Raw genomic sequence first — 20,645 nt, 5'->3', positions numbered from 1 at the left:
ATTGATGTTCACGTTTTAAAAATAGACCTCCCACTTGCGGAGTGAATAATAATCTAAAATGCCAAAATGTTACCCTCTAGGACACTACATAAAGAAAAGAAATAGGACCAAGTTACCTAAAAATGTTACTGCCTGGAGGAAGCTGCTGACTGCCTTCCCTAGCTCAGGCCCACAGAACATTTCATGCAGTGACTCTGAGTGAATCTTTAGTGGTGACAAAGCTTAGTTGCCTTCTCCCAATGTACCACTTTTTATTTGTGTTTATGCAATGCTTCACTGACTGAACCTATTTAAATTTTTAATCTAAGAAGTCATTCTGATAAGAACTCATAGAGTCAGGAACCAAATGAACCAGGCCGAAACAAGTGCAACTGTTGAACATGTGCAGATGCCCCGAGCTCTGAATGTATTAAATACTTTAGCTTCCCAATTATGTTTCACTTAGGCTTTCACTAAAGCTCCACACATGCTTTTGGGCCACTGAACCCAATATATTTCTTGTTTTAGAATAATTTTTTTTTTTAAAGATTTTATTTATTCATCCGACAGACAGAGATCACAAGTAGACAGAGAGGCAGGCAGAGAGAGAGAGGGAAGCAGGCTCCCCGCTGAGCAGAGAGCCCGATGTGGGACTCGATCCCAGGACCCTGAGATCACGACCCGAGCCGAAGGCAGCGGCCCAACCCACTGAGCCACCCAGGCGCCCCTAGAATAATTTTTTAAAGTTAAATTATAATTTAAAAAAAAAGTAGAATGGGAAGGGGTACCCCAAGCCTTACAACAATACAGTTTCACCCCAACCAGCATAACCACTGATAATGGGTACACACCAGGGACTCGTGCTGCACAGGTTGCAAAGAGCAAATGGAAGACTTATTTGGTATTTTGTAGTCTGTCATTCCTGTTTTGCAGATTCGACCTGTGAAATACATAGATTAAATGATTTGCCTGAGTCTTAACCATTTTGGGTTGTATGAGGATTTGGAAGGGATCCAGACATTCTTGCCTTCTAGATCTTGACTAGCCAGTCAATGGCAGAGAACTGGGACCCAGTTCTCCTGAGTCCCAACTCAGTGTTCTTTCTAGTCCATCATACCACACTTTTACTTGATCGGTAACTGTATTAGTAGACTTGGGTTTTTTGTTTGAGAGAGATAGTGAGCAGGGGGAGGGGCAGAGGGAGATAGAGACAGAATCTCAACCAGACTCTGCATAGAGCTTAGAGCCTCACGTGGGACTGCATCTTAGGACACTGAGTCATGACCTGGGGCAAAACCAAGAGTCAGACACTTAACCGACTGCACAATCCAGCTCCCCTAGTAGACTTGTGTTTTAAAGAGGAAAAAGGAGGGAAAAAAAATCAATTATTTTACCCCATCTCTTCCCATAGTTGCTCAATTAGTATGTTTTTGCTTGGCAAAAAAAGGGATTTCCATGAATATATTGCTTTTATATGCATGCTTCTATCCTAATCCCCTCCCTCTTCCAACCTCCCCCACCCCCCAACTAAATGTTGTGAAGGGAAAACCTATGGGAGGACCAGTCAAACCACCAGGACAGGAAGATGAAGCAGAAACACTATCTGATTGCCTGCTTCCGGGAGACACCTGAACCAATATGGACTGTAAATCACCCATGTGACTGCATTGCTCTGGTTCAAGTTTATAGTGCCATGGAGTCAAAAAGAGACTAAGGGGAATCTGAGGGTCACCCGGGTGACCCCAGGGTCAAGGTAGAAAAGCTGTGACTTCAATCATGTATAAAGGAGAACAAAATCAATATTACCTCTAGGGTCTTTCTTAACCATCATATTTCAGATTTGAGTTTGTGCTGCCAGACATTCACTCAGGCTGAGAGAGCAAGGTTCTTTCCTTTGGCCATCAGGCAAACCCTCCTGGAACAAGTCTGGTGGGGAACAAATAATGACTTAATGCTAAACAAGTAAGAATGGCCTCAGAACCTCAGGAAAGCTCAGGAATCAAGGCAACAGGTGACTTTGACTTTGTGCATAAGAAAACAGAGTGCAAGTAGAATGAGTGGACTGAATATGGAACTTTAAACCTACAGACTCTCTATGATCCCATAGAGCGGAGCAATTCAATTTCCCCAGCTGCAGCAAAAGAGGGGATACCCACTTCCCAGAGAGATTAAATCAGAGAGGATCAGCATTTAGGGATCACCAAAACAAATGGAGTGGGGATAAGATATTGTACTGGGAATGGGGGATTAGGTGAAAGGTCTGTAAACTGGATGGTGATATCTCACAACCTGTCCATCCTTTTGGCCCTTCTCATATTGGCAAATGGAATGTTTCCACAGTCCCCCCCCCCACCAAAATTGGAGAATGCCTGTCTGAGAAATTGCTCTGCCCAGAGGAAAAGATTCAAGGTGCTGACTTAGGAGTTGTCTACCAAAGAACTAGAGGGAAGCCTATAGTTGACATCCCCCATTTGTATACACAAGGATTTCAGAAGATCTGTCTATCTATCTATTCATTTATTCATTTTTAAATAGATACAGATATCTAAGAATCACCAAATACATAAAATATTCTAAAATAAAGAATGCAAAAGCAGCGAATAGAAATGAATTCAAAAGAACCCAAAACCATTCGGGAAGCAGAAAAAAAATCTTAAAACAAGTATAATAAAACTTAAATTAATATTCTGAGAAAGAAAAGATGTAAAGCAACCATAAAACAAGAACACTCAGTTATAAAGTAAGAGGGAAACTTATAAAAAAATAAGACATGGTACTCAGAAATTAAAACCTGGTATTTCTGATAGAAGGGATGAAAAATGCAATGGAAGAATTGGAAGATAATGTTGAAGAAGTTCCTCACAAAGAGATGAAAAGACAAAAAATGTGGAAGGTGGGAAAAACAGCAATAAAAAATATTAGAGGGTCAGTTTGAAATAGTGATTCTATAACTGGCATCAGAATCACCTGGAGGGCTTATTAACACACATTGCTGTGCCCCTCAGAGTTTTTGATTCAGAAGGTCTGGGATGCCACCTGAGAAGGCATATTTTCAACAGGTTCTCAGCTGATGTAGATGCAGCTGGTCTGGACTAGACTTTGAGAACCCTGTTCTAGGACAGTCAACTTCTAAATAATAGCAGTTCCAACCATGAAATCCAGAAAGCAGAGGGGGAGGAAATGGTAAAAGAAATAATTCAAGAAAGGCATGGATTTCCAGATTGAAAGGGCATATTGAGTGCCCAGCACAATAAATGAGAAAAGATTCACCCCAAAGGGACATAATTATGACATTCTAGAACTTTGGGGATAAATACTTCAGGGATAAACATGCCCAGAAAGAAAAGAATAAAAGTTCACGTCTAAAGAGTAAGAAATCAAAGTGTACTCATACTTCTGAATAGCAGCGCTGACAAAACACTGAAGGAATGCATTCAGTGGATTAAGAGAAATGATTTCCAAAGTGGAATTCTATGTGCAGTCAAATTTCAAATAGACATAAGGTCTTTTTAAACATTTATTTCTCAAAAATTTTACCTCCTCTGGACTCTTTTTTCACAAAGCTACTGAAGAATGTGCTTCTACCAAGGAGTGTGTGTGTTGGGGGAGGGGGAAGCCTCAGGATCCAGAAAAGATGCAAAGGGAATTCTCTGGACAGTGCTAGAAGGAGAGCTTTCAGATGACAGCTGAGAGGCAGTCTGTCAAGGCTGGAATGGACAGTTGTGACACCTCTTAATGGCCCCCAGTGTGTTGACCTTTACTGGAAAAATAGGTGTAGTTCTCTGGAAGAGTTTAGAGGGTTAATTAATGAAAATTGCATAGAAAATTACACAAATAATCCTAGGAAACAAACTGAGGGTTGCTGGAGGGGAGGGAGGGGAAGGAATGAGGTAACTGGGTGATGGACATTGATGAGGGCACGTGATGTAATAAGTGCTGCCACTTGCCATTGATGATCGTTCTTCTTCCCTTTTGTGGGGAAGTAAGAGGGAGAGAACGCAAAATAAAAAAAAAAAAAATAAGTGCTGGGCATTATGTAAGACTGATGAATCACAGAGCTGTTCCTCTGAAACAAATAATATATGTTAACTAAAAAAATAAAGTGTTAACTTTAAAAAAAAGAAAGAAAATTAGGCAAGTAAAAACTATATTTACTTTAGCTAAAATTAAAATTTGTGTAAGAAAGCATATTTAATCATTGCACACTATGTGACCCTATAATGAACATCATAATATTAATGTTTAATGTATTTTTAAATTATGCCACATTTATATTGCAAGAAAGTAAGAGGAGAAGTATGTTTTAGATGGGGTAAGACAGTTCTCAAAACAAGTCCCCTACATTCTTACTTTCCATAGTAGAAAGTCACTAAACAATATTTAAAATGGAAAAAGTCAAGAAATAATAGTTTTATTTAGAATGAGAAAAGAATCAATAAGAGTTGAATGTGGTCACTCCTGAAAGTATCATTTTTATCTGAGCAGGGCTATGTCAGTAGATGGTTGTTTTATTATCATAGCCTGGAAGTTTAATTTGACATTTACTGTGGACATGTATTGTTTTGCTATTAATAAAAACCCTTAAAGGAAAGAAATAAAAGAAACTTAATCTCTGGCATGGACAAGCTGGAGAATACCGAGAGAAAGGAATGCGTGGAAGAGAGAACTGGATTCCTTCCAGAGGCGCAGTGGGTTTCAGAAGATGAAGTCTAGAGAGCGATTCTAAACAGCTACAGAATTGAACCTTCTGTGTAAGAGAAAGAGCCCATTTGTTCCAATTCTTTTGAACTCAACTTTGGGGGGAGAACATATTTTAAAATCATCTATCTGCTCTATAAATCAGTTCAGTGGTCCAAATGTTTCAAAGCAAAAATCCTAGTGGTCCTCTCTCCTTGTTATCACCATGGCTCCATGATGTGGGCATCAGTTTAATGGAGCCAAAGGTATGGAATGACTTTCTTCAGATACAACACTTACCTGATGTCCTTCCTCCATCACTAAAGACAGATGAGCCATTCAGATGATGCTCCTCCCCCAGCTCCTCATCAAATTCCTGACCCAGAGAAGAAAGGCAGACTAGTAGACAGTTTTATTGGGCCCATTGGGACGTGACTATGGGACGCTGACTTCTCCTTATGAACTTCTAGGTAATTGACTGTGCTTATACAGTTATGAGAAAGGCCATCTAGTGGTTGGACCTTCTTGTCCCTTTTCCAACTACCAGCAAGCTGAAAGGTTGATGTGTGGTTTTGGCAGGCAAAGCCCTCTTGTTTCTAACATAATCAAAAGCTGGGGGCTGATGAGCTAGAGTGTTTGGTTTTGCTCCACAATTTATTTACTGTAACGGGGACACTTCTGGGTATGGCTTGCTGCTATAGGAACTGCTGCACGGTGCCTCAGAAAAGCTATTTGCTGATGAAACGCTAATTGTAAAATAGTTACCTCAGAGAACCCAAATGTAATTACATTAAGTTTAATTACATATCATTAATTATATAAAATATTTAAATTGTTATGTTGAATTGTGCTGCACTAGTTGCTGTACATTTTTCTGGTGTGTGGAGCAGATGTGCTTGAAGAGTTTGGATGTCATCCAGAAGTTAGTGAATTGTAACTGTTTAGATAATCGGAGCCTGATTTATACCATCCATGGAAAAACAATAGCTACATATTTTCAGTGATGTGGCAATATCAAAGGATATTGTAAGGATAAAGTAACTTATGCCTAGGTGACATTTTATAATTATAGCTTAGTACAGACTTTAAGTTAGTCAGCCAAATTTAGGAAAGTCAAAAGTCTAATTTCTCATGTAAATCAACAGCAGCTAAACAAGTATTTCTTGTTTATATTGGGAGAGAGCCATTCCTTTCCCTGCTGTGAAACTGACATTTTATTTAGGATGCCGGAATTACCAAAAGAAGAATTAAATCATATGCTTTATTCCTCATACATTGACTTACTCAAATTAATCCACCATTAGTTTGAAAATATTTATATACTTCACTTATATTCAGTTCTCTCATTTGAAAGCATGGTGAGGTTTCCATACAAGGAGAATAGAAGAACAGCCCTAGAAACTAACAATAGATTTTGCTTTTCCAGTATGTGACTGGTACTTATTAGATCTAACACTAAATGCAATGATTGATCTTCAGTTTTGGTAAACACACACCAGTACTGGAATTTACTCTCTTAAGGGGTTTGCTTTCATATTTATACTGATTTGGAGTATGGCAAAGCATAGAAGTAGTCTTTAAACAGAAATGACTATAGAAAGGAAAAAAAAAATATCTATGACCTGTGTTTTTGCCAGTCAGATATTTAGTACAGTTCAAAATTTTATTTTATTTTTATTTTTGTCTATGCAGACACTATCTACTGTTAATAGTACCTTTACTCATTCAAATTATTCTAACAAAATTTGGAAAAAGAAAATAACTCATTAGTATCTCACCATTTGCCTGTTGTGACGTGTCACTTCCACTGGATTTGGAGGGGAACTCTTCTGCAAAAGTTCATTTTCAGGGGTGCCTGGGTAACTCAGTTGGCTGAGCATTTGCCTTCTGCTTAGGCCATGATCCCAGCGCCCTGGGATTGAGCCCCAGCTCGGGCTCCCTCCTTAGCACCTCTCCCTCTGCCCTACACCCGACTCCTGCTCTCTCTCACCCTCTCAAATAAGTAAAAAAAATCTTAAAGAAAAAGAAAAAAAAAAAAAAGAAGTTCACTTTCAGGATGAGCTATGCTTATAATCTGAAGACCTAACATGTAAAAGAAAACTTTTTTAAAAGACACCCCCAATTATTTTGATGGAAAATCTTTACAATTGCATCTCAAATCATTGTTTATAGGTATGTTTAGGTATGTGTTCAGTTTTACGCTGGGTCTTCTAATAAGAAAATAATTGAATTCTATATACACTGTCTATGTCAACTATACCAGAAGGTACAACCTGAATGTCCAAATTTGGAGCAAGGGACCAAAAGAAGGATTACAGTCACAAGATAGAGTCTGGACTCTATCTTGACTCTATCTTGACTGAGGAGCAAGCTCAGTGAGGACAGGGACCTTCAGAAGGTTTGTGCCCAGGAAGATCTGCAGAAGTTCTGGTTAAGCCTGTGTAGTCTACTAGCCTTCCCAGGGTAAAGGTAACTTAGTAGTTGTAGGGGTCAGTTCTCCCCCACTCTCACTGCCTAGTGGAGATCCTGCCAGGTGTACCCGTTACAATGTCATTCAAGCAGCTTCAGCTTAATACTGCAGGTGATTCCTGAAACCATTGTCTAATTGATGGATGTCATCTTACCTATTTTGAATTGAAACTAGCCTTCTGGCCACAGAGCCAGTTCAATTTGATTTCCTAAACCTCCATTATAAGTCACTTGCAAGTCTCCTCCTGGCTCAGGCCTCACAGGAGACTTTAGGGTCTCTTTGTCTTCCAGAGCAACAGGGGTGTCAGAGCTCATCTTAGAATCACCCTTCTTGTCTATGACAGTGTCAAGAAATAAGAACAATTTATCCCTGACAGCTTTAGAAACACTATCTATTAATTTATGCACTACTTCTCCTTGGATAATTGGGATCTAGACATGTTCTGCATAACAGCCCCTGGCTTGGGGGAGGTCCCGGGCTTACCAACTGTTACCCCTGGAGGAGGAAGAGCCAGAGGGTGAGCAGATTGTGCCTTTTCAACAACAATAACAACTAAAAAAAAAAAAGAAAAAAAAAGAAAAAAATTAGGGGTGGTAAGGAGGTTGGAAGACAAAGGAGTAAGCATTTGATAGGTCATCTGTCAGTAGGCCTTGATAGAGGCTGGTAGAACAATGGAAAGCCACTTCAAAGTGAACAATGCCATGCTGAGTATGTGCCAGTTTCATAGAACAAAAAGAAAGAAGACATGTCAGCTATTAAACACATTCATTAAAGGGTGTCCTTAAAAAAAAAAATCTAGTTTTTCCCACTATTTTTCTCTCCTGTGAGGGTGGAAAAAATGAATGAGTCTATCAAAGCAGGAGAGAGGTGTAAGGTTGCCAACTTTCTGGAAAGTCAAGCAGGAATGTCTGAATTAATTAAATATTTATTATTAGGAGAGATTGTTTAGAGAATGGAAAACAGGTTAAATTCTCCATGGTTTCAAGTAATCTCACATGTTTGAAAATTTTGGAGAGTAAGAACCCCCCCTTCTACCCACCCCACTCCCTGCCAACTTGTTTTATTTTCAGTTATATTCCAAAATAAAGCAAGATCTAATGCTTAATTTGAGGTTTGGGAGAATTAAAAAATAAGAAGATTTCAGATTTTAAAGCTTGATTCATGAACAGGAGACAAAGGGAAAAAAGGCTCATTTTCACATCCATGTTTTTGTGATAATTGGAAAAGAAAAAAAAAGGCAAAAGAAAAATTTAATTAAGTGCTGTTAGTTCACAAATGATTTCTCATCTCAAAAGTGTCTGATGTGCTGGTCTATGCTATGAATTTAGAGATGAAAGAATAAATATCAAGATGTAATAAGAACATCAGGCTCTAAAAAATTCCATGTGAGTTTAAGACAATGAGCTACTCAGCCTCAAATTCTGTCTTGGACAGTGGAGCAGAGTATGACTTTTTTGCATGAACTTTTTTGCATGAACTTCTCAAAGAATGGGAAATTTGTTTAAAACTAATATTTCCAGTATCTGATCAATTCACTGGAGTTTCCTACTTAAGTCTTATGTTTCTGTAAGTGAAGAACACTTCATTTTCCTGGCACCCGTCAGTTTGTTTTGAATCAGATGCAGAAGTACAACTGATTATTTTGTGCTCAACTCTTATCTCTTCAACTAAATATAAGTGCCTTGTGGTCATGATTTGTGTCTTGTTTATCTTTTGCAGAGCTCCAGGGTGTGGGCTACATGTTACATAGATTGGTTTGTGTGTTTATTTGTTTATTTGGAAATACTGATTGCATTCGTACTGTACCAGACACGGTTCCTGGTCATTTAGGGAAAAAACGACATAGATAAAAGTCCTACCTCTATGGACTTATTCTTCTAATGTGTGTGTGTGTGTATGTATGGAGGGTGTGTGTGTGATAGATGAAAAATGGAGGATATATAAACCCAGAAGATAATAGGAGTGTTCAAAGTGTTTTGAAGAAAAAATATCATAAGGGAGTGGAGAGTAATGTGTGTGCTTGTTAGGACTGGTGGTCAGAAAGGGCAGGGTCTCTCTGAAGAAATAATGATTGGGGAGATAACTAAATGAGGTGAAGGGACTGCCTACCCAAATGTCTGGGGGAAAAAAAGAGCTTCCACAGAGGACTGAAGAGCCCTGAGGTTCTGAGGGAATTGTGCATGATATATTCCTCAAGCACCTAGGAGGCTCTGTTCAAGGTGAGGGAGGGAACAGGGGTATACCAGGCAAGCCCTTCTATGCCCTGACCTATATTTTCAAGTAAAAGATCTCAGCCCTTCACTCTTACTAATATCAGTGTAGCCCCGTCGAAGCCCACAACTACTCCAGGGCCGGGGACTATGGCAAGTATGAGGACGGAGTACCAGAGCAAGGTGACCCATGTCCACTGTGGAGATGAAGACTGACTTAAGTGGTCCTAACCAAAGTCAGGGTGTATCTAAATGAAATGCCCGTGCCTCTGTGATGTTCAAATTATTTAAGTATAAAGTTTAAGTAAATCATCATTAGAAAATCATTCAATATTCATCAATAGTTCTCTTCCCTACATATTGATAGCATCTGAACAGTACAACAAACTCATGTGTTTATAATTCTAGATGCTAGTAGGCTGTAGACTAGCTCCCTCTGTGAGACCTACACTAAAGGACGATGATTGGATTTTTTTTTTTTTAGATTTTATTTATTTATTTGACAGACAGAGATCACAAGTAGGCAGAGAGGCAGGCAGAGAGAGAGGAAGGGAAGCAGGCACCCTGCCGAGCAGAGAGCCTGATGCAGGACTCAATCCCAGGACCCTGGGATCATGACCTGAGCCGAAGGCAGAAGCTTTAACCCACTGAGCCACCCAGGTGCCCCCATGATTAGATTTTGACTCTATGTGACGTACTATCATTATTGCTGAGAAATATTTTGAGTTTTCATCCAAATCTTCCCCAGCAGGACCTTTGACATTACATATATATATATTTTTTCCCTCGTGGTGTTAATGGAAGTAGTGACTATGATTAAAATAGAGCTTATATTTATCATTAGTTTAGTGACCCCTGCTGGGAGGCTTAAGATAACCATCCTTAAATTCAAAGTTGGGTTTTCAGAAACATAGATGCTTGGAACTCAAACATGAGTTCTTTATAACCCAGGATAATTGATTTTGCAAATTGATCACTGTGCCTATGTCTGAAAGCTGATATTCACTGGAGGGAAGAGCCCTTGTTTTATAACTGAGAGTGTGACCAATTCTAAAAGTGACATATTTGAAATTAGCACGTTCTTCCAGATTGTCTGTCTCTGTTCCCTCATGTTGCTAGGTCTATTTTATGTTATTCACCAAGTGGCACTTCTTGATCTCTTTCCAATATGCTTTAAAAAAAAAATCAAAGGCACAGATGATGTCGTTTTCCATCAGAATCTTTTTTCCCCCCATCATAATAGCATGATTTAGGATCATCCAACCAACCTTTTTACCATCACATTTGCAGAACTAAACTCTTCAAAAGGGAGCAAACACCCCACAGAGCAGAGGCCTTCTACTATTATTTTCATGAATATTTAAAGAGCCAGATGCACTTTTGTTAAAGTGTAAGCTTTTATTTATGTAAACCTGTACAAATTTTTAGGTTCTCCTCATCTCCATCCTAGACGATGTTGTTATACAAAAGTAGTTTACATAAACCAATATGAATAGTGTCCACTGACCTATGTTAATCCCATTTTCTATGTGCCAGAGAAGTTACAATTCAATTAAGTTTATGCTACAGGGTAACAAAGGATTAGTGCAGAATATTGATATGAGAAGATTTGGGACTTCTGGGCACCTGTGTGGCTCATTTGTTTAAGTGTCCATCCAACTCTTGATTTCAGCTCAGGTCATGATCACAGGGTCCTGGGACTGAGCCTGAGTCAAGCTCCCTGCTCAGCAGGGAGTCTGCTTGTCTCCCTGCCTCTCTACCCCTCCCTCTACTCATGCACACTCTCTCTGGAAAAAATAAATAAATAAGCCTGGGGGGCAGGGGAGACAGAAGATCTGTGACTTCTAAAAACTGATCTAAGCACATTTAATAATAACATTTAAAAATGAATATTTAAAATAGTTTCATTAAAAGTGATGTATGTGTGTGTACACTTTATAGGCTAGTCACAAGATGTCAATAGGTAAAGGTAAATTCAATTAAATGGAATCAGCCATCTGAATCATTCAGTTATACAGTAAATGTTTTTATTTGTTTTGTTTGTTTTCTCTGTACTCCAATTTTTATGGGAGTTAGTTGTGGAGGAGATACAGAACAAGATGATACAAGCACAAAATCCGTCCCTCCCTCCCTCCCTTCCTCCCTTCCTTCCTGTCTTCCATTCTTTTTTCACTTTTTCGCTCTAGCTTTGAAGACCTTAGATTCAATAACAATTCCACTGAATATAGTACATTCTGTGTCTAGCACAATAATAAAATCTTGCAAATTAGGATAGATTATGTACAGAAATACTCCTCTCCTCTGTTTAGATAATATCTTTTATTTTTTAATTTCTCCTGTGGGTTGGAAGAAGCTACTAAATTTGTTCTGATATATGTCTCTCCCACTTTTAAACTAAAATGCAAACTTCATTTGGATTTCAACAGTTGTTTGTTTGTTTTTTCATTATTGTCCTCTCCCTGTTTAAAATTCAATCTAGAAGGCCACATTGTATTCAATTGTTATGTCTCCTTCTCCTTGGTATTTCCTGGTCAGTAATAGTTTCTCAGTCTTTTAAAAATTTTTCATGACCTCGGCAGTTTTGAGGAGCCCTAGTCGGGGATTTTGTAGAATGCCTTGAAATTTGGGATTGTCTGATGTTTATCTTAGGTGTTATGTGTTAGGTTTTCTAAAGAATGCCATAAAGTGCTCTTCCTAGAACCTCCTGTAGGAAGGTATATGAATCTATATGAATTATCATTGATGATGTTAACTTCAGATAATAAGGTAGTGTTGGCAGAGTTTCTTCACTGTTAAGTACTAATTTTCTCTTTCCATTCTCTAGTTTTCGGAAGTGAGTCACTAAGTCTAGCTCATCCTCAAAGGATAGAGGAAAAAGGACCTTTTTGAAATATAGGATGTACCCTCTGTTGAGGTAGAGAGAAATGGATGGATAAAAGCAATGGCTGGGTTTGGATCTCATTGTTAATACTTCACTGGGGACATGCAAAAGGGGACACTCTCCTCTTGAAAGTGGATAGACCGCAGTGGGGAAAACTCTCCTACCTTAGGTTATTAATCTTGTTCATAGCTGCTGCTATATCCATTAGGTTCTGGGCTCTACCACTGAGAACTGAGCCCAGCTACAATGGCTGAAGTGGCTGGGAATCTCTCTTCTCTAGTTTTTCATGCTCAAGGAGATTAGAATGTGTCTATTCACATTACTACCATAGCTGTGCAAACCTTGCTGTTTCACACTTGCTGATGTGCCATTGGTTAAAGCAAACCACATAGCTGGGTGAAAGTTGATGCCAGAGGCGTCAACAAAAGGGTGAACACCCAGAGGTGTGATTCAGTGGAAAGTCTTCATTTAACAGTCTACACATCTGAGTAACAAATAGCTAGTTGAGTAGAACCCAAATCAGTCCTATTTCAGGGCACCTCTCCACTGCAGCATACTGAAGCCAAGACATATATCTTGTTCTTCCATTATGTTTACTAAAGCAGGAAATCCAACTGATGCTTTCACGTTTTCAGTAATAAAGGTTGACACAGAGTGTTCTGTTTAACCTTTTAGATAATTAGCACATTCAGCGGACCATATTCTTTCCTCAGCACTTTTGCTGTGTTTGAGTACAGAAAGAGTAAAAGGACAAGAATAGGAATCAAATGGCTTATGGACCATATCTCGTTTTGACTATGTAGGTGGGTAACCTTTAACAAATGATTTACCCTTTTTTGGCCTTAGTTTAATTATCTGTAAAATGAGGATGTTCAGTAGCCTTTAAATATTTTCAACTCTAGAAAGTCCTATGATATGTTCTTTATTTTTAATTCACACATTTTCTTTTTCTTTTCTTTTTTCTTTTCTTTTCTTTTCTTTTTTTTTTAACTCTTACTGTTGATGAGAACAAGTTAGATACTTAAATCTGGCTAGATTTAAATCTGGCTAGATCCAGGAATGGAATGGTTAGCAGAAGTTGTCTAGGTGGGTGGTTAACAGCATAGTCAGAGGCAGAAAGAGATTCAAATCCCAACTCTTTCACCTGTAAACATTAAGTCCTCAGGTTTAAGCATTGAGAGTGACTATAAGTGGTAATAGTTATAGCTACCTCATACTTTTGAGAGGATCAAACTGAGTAAGTGCTCAAGAAAAGGTGTCTACCACTATTTTTAGGATAACTACTATTGGCAATAACAAATCAGATGACACTTTATCTCATAATATGTTAAATTTTGTCCTCTACTATATGATTTGTACACTAAGTGCCCGAGTTGTATCTGAGAAAATTTTCACAAACCGGACCTTGCCCTTCAGAGATGGGTTTGTGGGAGATTTTTCAGTCCATTTTACAGATGACTAAACTGAGTCCAAGTCTTTCTCTGCAAGTCTTATTTTCTGTGTTGGGCATCTAGAAATACAGTCAAATTAGGCCCACCATGGCCCTTTCCCAAGTCTAGTGTTAGATGCTCTAGAGGGTTGGTTTTATTTTCTTCTTCAGTTTTTTGTTTTTTGTTTTGTTTTGTTTTGTTTTGTTTTGTTTTAGGAGCTACTGGGCCATAATTCACACAGTTCAGGATGTAGAAACTGACCTGTTTTGTCATCTGATGATCTTTTCCAAGAGGTTGATTTCCTTCTGCCTTGAACTGAAGTCATTTTGGGATATAAATGTATCTTCTTAACTAGATTGTAGATACCTTGAGGATTGAAGAAGTATTTTTGATATCTCTTTTTTTTTCCCCAAGCACCTAATACAGAAACATGAACATAATACATCTCCTAATAGGTTTTTAATGTAGCCTAAAGAGTTCTTAAAAAGCAGTGGAATTTGATAGCAAATAAGTTTAGCCTCCATTCTGTGATAGACATGACATCATATATTTAATTTATGGGATGGACTTTAATTCTTAGACAAATTTCTTTAATTCTTAATGCCAGGGTTTTAATTTTTTGTGTGTCTTTGAATAAATTCTTCAATCACAAATATTGCACATCCTTTTGAACCAAGAGGCATATATTAGTATCACTAAAGTTGATTCATTAATGCTGAAACTATCTTTGCCCTATAATTATGGGAGAGTAAGTGTGCATACATTAAATAAGAGGAAGTCAAGACTTATAATGCCTATTCTTGAGCCTGTGCTGAGTGGGGCTCACAGTACTTGGAAGAATCTTCCAGAACCACACATTGATAAATGTGGTTGTAGCAGGTGCCATGTCACATTGTTCAGCTATCCCTGGTTCCTAGGCTGTTCTTATTGTCATTTCTGTTGTTATTGTTTTTGTTGTTATTTTGGTTCAATTTGTAAAGACATCCATCCTGCTCAGTTTTGGCAAACTGAACTCCTCTCTCATTGGTAAAGGAAGAAATGCCTTCTTTAGAGATGAAACCACTGGCAACATCTCCTAAGACTTGAGGGCAAGATGAAATGTCTATGACAGACTCTGTTTCTCTCTCTCTCTCTCATTTGCTTTCTGACAAAACTGAAAAGAAAAAAAAAAATGCCTTCCTCAAGAAACTGCTGCACTCTGTTGTTTTTTATTTTCCACATGAAAGGATTCTATTTAAGCACAGAGGGTCTAGAAAGGCTGGCTTCTTGTTGAGCAAATATATTAATACTTTTTTTCTCCTACAACTTGTAGCCTGATCAACTGCAATTATTTCAGGAGCCAGAATAACCCAGGATTCTGAAAACAAATACATCAAATGCTTTTTAAAGTCAAGACTCAGGCTAAATGCAGAACAAACAAAAGGAAGGTATTTACTGCATGCATTACCCTCCCATGTGAGGGTTTACAAACTATATGGACAGACATGAAAGAGTAACAGTGATGGAAACACCATGTCATGCCTTGAATGGACAGTGTGTTCTTGATTATACTGATCAGCATTTGCCCTTTAGACTGACATCGGAAACTCCACCCACAACCTGCCCCAGGCTGCTGGAATCTGTGTGACAGTATAGCAAGATTAACGTTAAGAAACACACAAAAGGCAGGAAACAAATAGCGCTGCTGTCATCTTATTGGTTGGCGTCCTCCTGGGATGATCTATAATCATTTCTTCAGCTTAGAAATCAGCCTTGTGGTCTTGGGAATATTATTGAGGCTCTCAAGCTCTGTGGGTTTTGTCCCTTCTATTGTTTATAAGAGTTGATTCATTTTGCCATTAATTTTAATAGAGATAGAAGGTTTGCTTTTTCACTGCCGGTTTTAAATTTTGGAGATAATAAAGCAGAACAGTGAAAAGAGAACAAACTCTGGCTCCTTAAATTTATTTGCAGGTCAGTAGTGTTAAATTTTTTTTCCATTCAACATGTAAGAAGCTTTAAAAAAAAATATTGTCCTTTTAAAAAAATGTGCTCAAACATCAGTGTGAAAGGATGTTAGGAGAGAATCATTATCATCTCTGTGTGTTTACAAAGAACACGCATGAATATATACACACATAGTCAAAAAAGTAGTTCTTTAAGAATCCCATGCCATGAAAGATTTAATTAACCTTTTCACTAGGAAACCAATTCTGCTTGCTGCCTTCATTACCCCTTCCTTCTGTTTCCACCCCGTGGCTCTCACACTTTATTTCTTTCCTCATCTTTTATTTCCCGATCCTTTGGCCCATTCTTTCATCAATGATCCCATTGTTAAATCTGCCAGCTGGTGTTGGAGTCCTTTATTCCTCTCCATTTTCGACTGCAACAACCTTACTTCCATGTCTGAGCTTTGGCTGTTACCTGCTTTACTGCATCTTCTACTTCTTCTCAGTGTTTCATTGAAACAACCGTACCAACCCAGGAGTATAAGGTCAGTTGAAAAGTTTGACCGTCTACAAGGAATAACGCTTTGAAATATTATTTTTCCCACAGGGCATAACAATTTGTCTTAAATGAATGTCAATTATGGAAATGAAATCAAAGAGATTTCACTACAAACACACACACACACACAGAATTTATTGAATGCTATAGGAAAGAATTCTTAATTATCCTAATCCTACTAGTACTATGTTTTTTTGTTTTCAGTTTCAGATATTAAAACAGATTCCAGAAACAAGGAAGTATGCCCTCCTGCAAACACTGAGAAAGATATTTAAATGACATGTAAATAAGCATTCTCAAGCAAACTTTTTAGAAGTTATCTTTTTTGTTTTTGATGATGATTTATAGCTGTTTTCCCCACTGCATTTCCTCCTATCTATTGTTAAAGGAGAGTGAGGGTGTATATTCACATAACCCCCATGCTTGTAATGCCTAGACATGTTGGTTGCTAGGTAACAGAGTACTATGAGGGAAGCAGGGCGCATAGAGGGTGTATCTCTGGTCTAGCAGAAATGCAGAAACCACCGTAGGAGGGAAGTTCTCTGCATTTCCTTGCATTTTTGCTGAACTAAACAGAATTATTATTGCATGACAAAGTACCACTTAGCCTTATGGAACTTCCTGGCAGTTACAGTTTCATCGTTGCTGTAAAGAATCCATAAGTCTTGCTTGGTTATTTCTACAAGATTGTATGATAGGTTTATTCCACCGGATCAAAACTTTGTTGTCCGCGTTACTGTTCCCTTCGGTTCCTTTTAGGTTACTAAAGTTCCCGTCACCAGGTCCTTGAATGGAGGTGTCAGTTTCTAATGTGTTGCATCCGAATAGACTTTTCAGAAAATCCTCATATCTTGTTTAAACATTTATTTTTTTAAAAGATTTTATTTATTTATTTGACAGAGAGAGAGAGATCACAAGTAGACAGAGAGGCAGGTAGAGAGAGAGGGGGAAGCAGGCTCCCTGCTGAGCAGAGAGCCCTATTTGGTCCTGGGATTAGGACCTGAGGCTTAACCTCATGACCTGAGCTGAAGGCCGAGATTTAACCACTGAGCCACCCAGGTGCCCCTTATCTTGTTTAAACAAAACTGTAGCTAGAATAAAAAGTCATCTAATCAGGGAAAATTGCTCAGAATTCCACCATTGTCAAAAAGGAAAAGGAAAACTTCTCTCCAAAAACCTTAATTCTTAATTGAAACAAATGGGTTGTGTTAGGGTCCATAACAAAGGAGCGAGACTGATAAAAAGCGAAGGTCAAGCAAAGCTTTATTTCGCACTAAGCATCGAGAATCAAACTGACCGGTCAGGGCCGTCTCTTGCAAAGAGGCGACCCCTCCCAGCCTCACAGACTAACTTTTATAGAGGTAGTTTAGCCGGGCTTTACACAGGTGGCCAATGAGATTGCAATACACAGAGAAAACTGCACAGTCATGCTAGGTCTGCCATACACAGAAAAAACTGCTAGGTAACACACGGGTGGCCAATTGAATTTCAATTTACCCTAGTAGATATATGCGTGCCCCACTGATTGGATGTCTTCACCAGGCCTGACCTGCCCTTGTATCTAGGCTTTGCGAGTAAGTTCATCTGGAAGGGGCGGGGTCAATCTAAGTTCACTGGAGAAACACAAAATGACTCCCTTTGGCCAACCTGTCCCTTACAGTTGCATGGAAGTATTAGGCATCATAAAAGAGTTAGAGATGGGTCAGTTGATTCTTGAAACATTTCTGGGGTGCCCAGTGTGTGCTTAGGTACTGGGCATTGATGTTATAGAGGATGAGACAACATCCTGCCCTCCCCATACGTTTGGGGAGAGATATACACAGATAATTACATTATGGGAAACCTCAAAGCAGAGCATAAGGAGAGAATTTGGGGAGGACAGAGGTGGCAGCAACCAGCTAGGCCTGGGGGAATCACGAGGCTTTAAGGAGCTGTGTCTTGAACCATGAGCAGTTTCTCAGAGAGGGAAGACAAGTGACCTTTACCGGCTTTCTCAGGACATTCTTCCATCCGTACAAAATACTGTTGCATAAGGATGCCTTTCTGGACCTCTTTACCCATGTGGGATTCAGTCAACATATATTCTCTCAGCTCCTTAACTTCCTTCCTTCGTGGGCCGATCTCAGTTTTAGCTATATATTAAACAGTTTTATTAAATACTTTAATGAATATCACCACCTTTCTCCATCTTGAGACTATGTTCCATCAAGGAAGGGAACACAGCTGCTTTCTCACATTATTCCTATGGAACAGCACAGTACCTTGCACATGGTAAGAACTTTGTAAATGTTGAATGAATGAGTGGGCAGAGTCACAAATCATATCATTTTGGTAACCGCCATCCGTGCTTTCATGGTGCAAGTGGCCAAGCTCATATTCCCTGTCTTTGATATTCCTCAAAGGAAAAAAACAAACACACTATTCTTAGTACACTGGCCTTCATCAGTTATGCTATATATATTCCATCATAAATCTAAAACTAGCAGATATATTCTATAGCTTTACCTTTTGCCTAGTACACATAACATGAAGGAGAGCACTGTTAGATGAAATCTATAGATAAAACACAAAAAAAAGTACTGGTTATTTCTTCCTTCTCCCAATTACAGTGGCTACAGTAATCTCCCAAGAGTCCATTAATAAATTACTGTGTGGGGATGGGGATGGGAGTAAGGACCGACAACCACTAAGTCCTTAGTTTTGTCAGACTTTAGATTATTCCCTCGATCTATACAACAGTCCCCCATCATCCAGGGTTTTGCTTTCTCTGGTTTCAGTCACCCGCAGTCAACTATGGACTGGAAACTGATCATCCTGACAATGAAAAGGTTAACAGTTTTCTAATACAACGTCATAGTGCTTGTGTCATTCACCTCACTTCATCTCATCATGTAGGCATTTTATCACCTCACATCATCAGGAAAAGAAGGCTGAGTACAAGGCAGTAAGATATTTTGAGAGACACAACATTCACATAACTTTCTACAGTATATTATTATAATTGTGCTATTTTATTATTATTGTTAATCTCTTACTGTGCTGAATTTATAAATTAAACTTTATCAGAGTATGCATATATGGGGAAAAAAACATAGCGTCTATAGGGCCCAGTACTATCCATGGTTTCAGGCATCCACTGGGGGTTTTGGAACATATCCCTTAGATATTCTGTTAGCCCCATTGTACAAAGAAGACTCTGAGGTCTAGACAAGTTAAATGATACTTTCTAAGCTCACAGTAAGCAAATAAGAGAACTGAATGTCAACTCCAGGTCAGTTTGACCCTAAAGCTATTTTCTTTTCATTAGTCCTTTTTCCTCTTGCAATCAGTCTTTACTATCTGAATCCTGAGAATCACACACACACACACACACACACACACACACACACACACACACACGTCAACTATTTTCAGAGTCCAAACTTGCCAGTTAATTTCCATGTCATCAGGGAAATTTTCTCAGTAGGAGAATTCTGCATTAGGCGAAACTTCTCAGAAGTAGAAAAATTATTTATTCATTTATTTGGGGGAGACATCATACTTTATTGCCTCTTCTTATTTTTTTTAAGTTTTTTTTTTTTTAATTCTAGTTAGTTAATGTTCAGTGTAATATTAGTTTCAGGTGTACAATTTGGTGATTCAACACTTCCATCCATCACTAGGCGCTCATCACAACAGTCACACTCCTTCATCCACATCTGTCATTTTGCCCATCCCCCACCAAATTCCTCTCTGGTAACCATCAGTTTGTTCTTTACAGTTAGTAGGGGTCTGTTTCTTGGTTTCCCCAACCCCCTTCTCTCTCTCTGTCTCTGTGTCTTTAAAGTAAGGAGACCTTCTGATCAGTCCTTCATCAGCATTTATAAATATTGAGGACTGGTGCTAATTCTGACTTAGGGAGTGTCAAGTGATCTATGGTGAATGCACTATTGGGTTGAATTAGAATCAAGTTTTCTTTTCAGTCTGCTTGTTCAGGAATGTAAGTAGTGGACAATGGGAGGAACAGACAATGTGAGAAGACTGTTTCCTTCATAACAGAATGTAGGGTTAAATGTCTCTTTTTTATAACTGAAAATGTGAATATGTAACTTTCACTGTTTGTAAATAGAGTCCTTTATCTTCTAAGAAAACTCTGTAATTTTATACTTAAAATATTTCTAGCCTAAATATATCTCACTTAAATCTAGGGAGTTAATAAATGTTTTCACTATGGTTTATTCTAGAAGCTTTGAGAATCTGGTAACTTAATTTGTACTAAAAGCACTTAATTTTGTGAAAGCCATACCAAACTTGCCATTACTAGCTGCACAAATAGAGAGGGCAATTTGCTAATGCGGTTCCATTTGTGGCAGTTTATGGACTACCTAACTACCCAATTTACTCACTAAGGTACTTCCAAATATGAACCAGTCAATATGAAACATTGAATGGCTTTTAATTCAATAGAACGCTTTACCTATTTAGATAGAAATGAATAGACATATCAAAGTGACATTCATTCTATAGTCCAG

At 38.5% G+C, this 20,645-nt stretch overlaps 1 protein-coding gene and 1 long non-coding RNA gene across 3 annotated transcripts in view; one reads left to right on the top strand and one right to left on the bottom strand.

Annotated features, from left to right (window-relative positions):
* DCC (DCC netrin 1 receptor) overlaps positions 1–20,645 on the top strand; it is a 1,178,115-nt gene that overhangs the window by 309,161 nt on the left and 848,309 nt on the right. The gene's annotated exons all lie outside the window — the stretch shown is intronic.
* Positions 3,513–13,975, bottom strand: LOC125082240 (uncharacterized). Its single transcript, XR_007121926.1, has 4 exons — positions 13,909–13,975; positions 4,957–5,207; positions 4,135–4,194; positions 3,513–3,761 (listed from the first exon to the last, which is right to left on the bottom strand). It is a non-coding gene; the product is annotated as an uncharacterized LOC125082240 (long non-coding RNA).

Source organism: Lutra lutra, chromosome 12, assembly GCF_902655055.1.
Source record: "Lutra lutra chromosome 12, mLutLut1.2, whole genome shotgun sequence".
NCBI lineage: Eukaryota > Metazoa > Chordata > Mammalia > Carnivora > Mustelidae > Lutra > Lutra lutra.
This window is presented reverse-complemented; position numbering and strand designations above follow the sequence as displayed.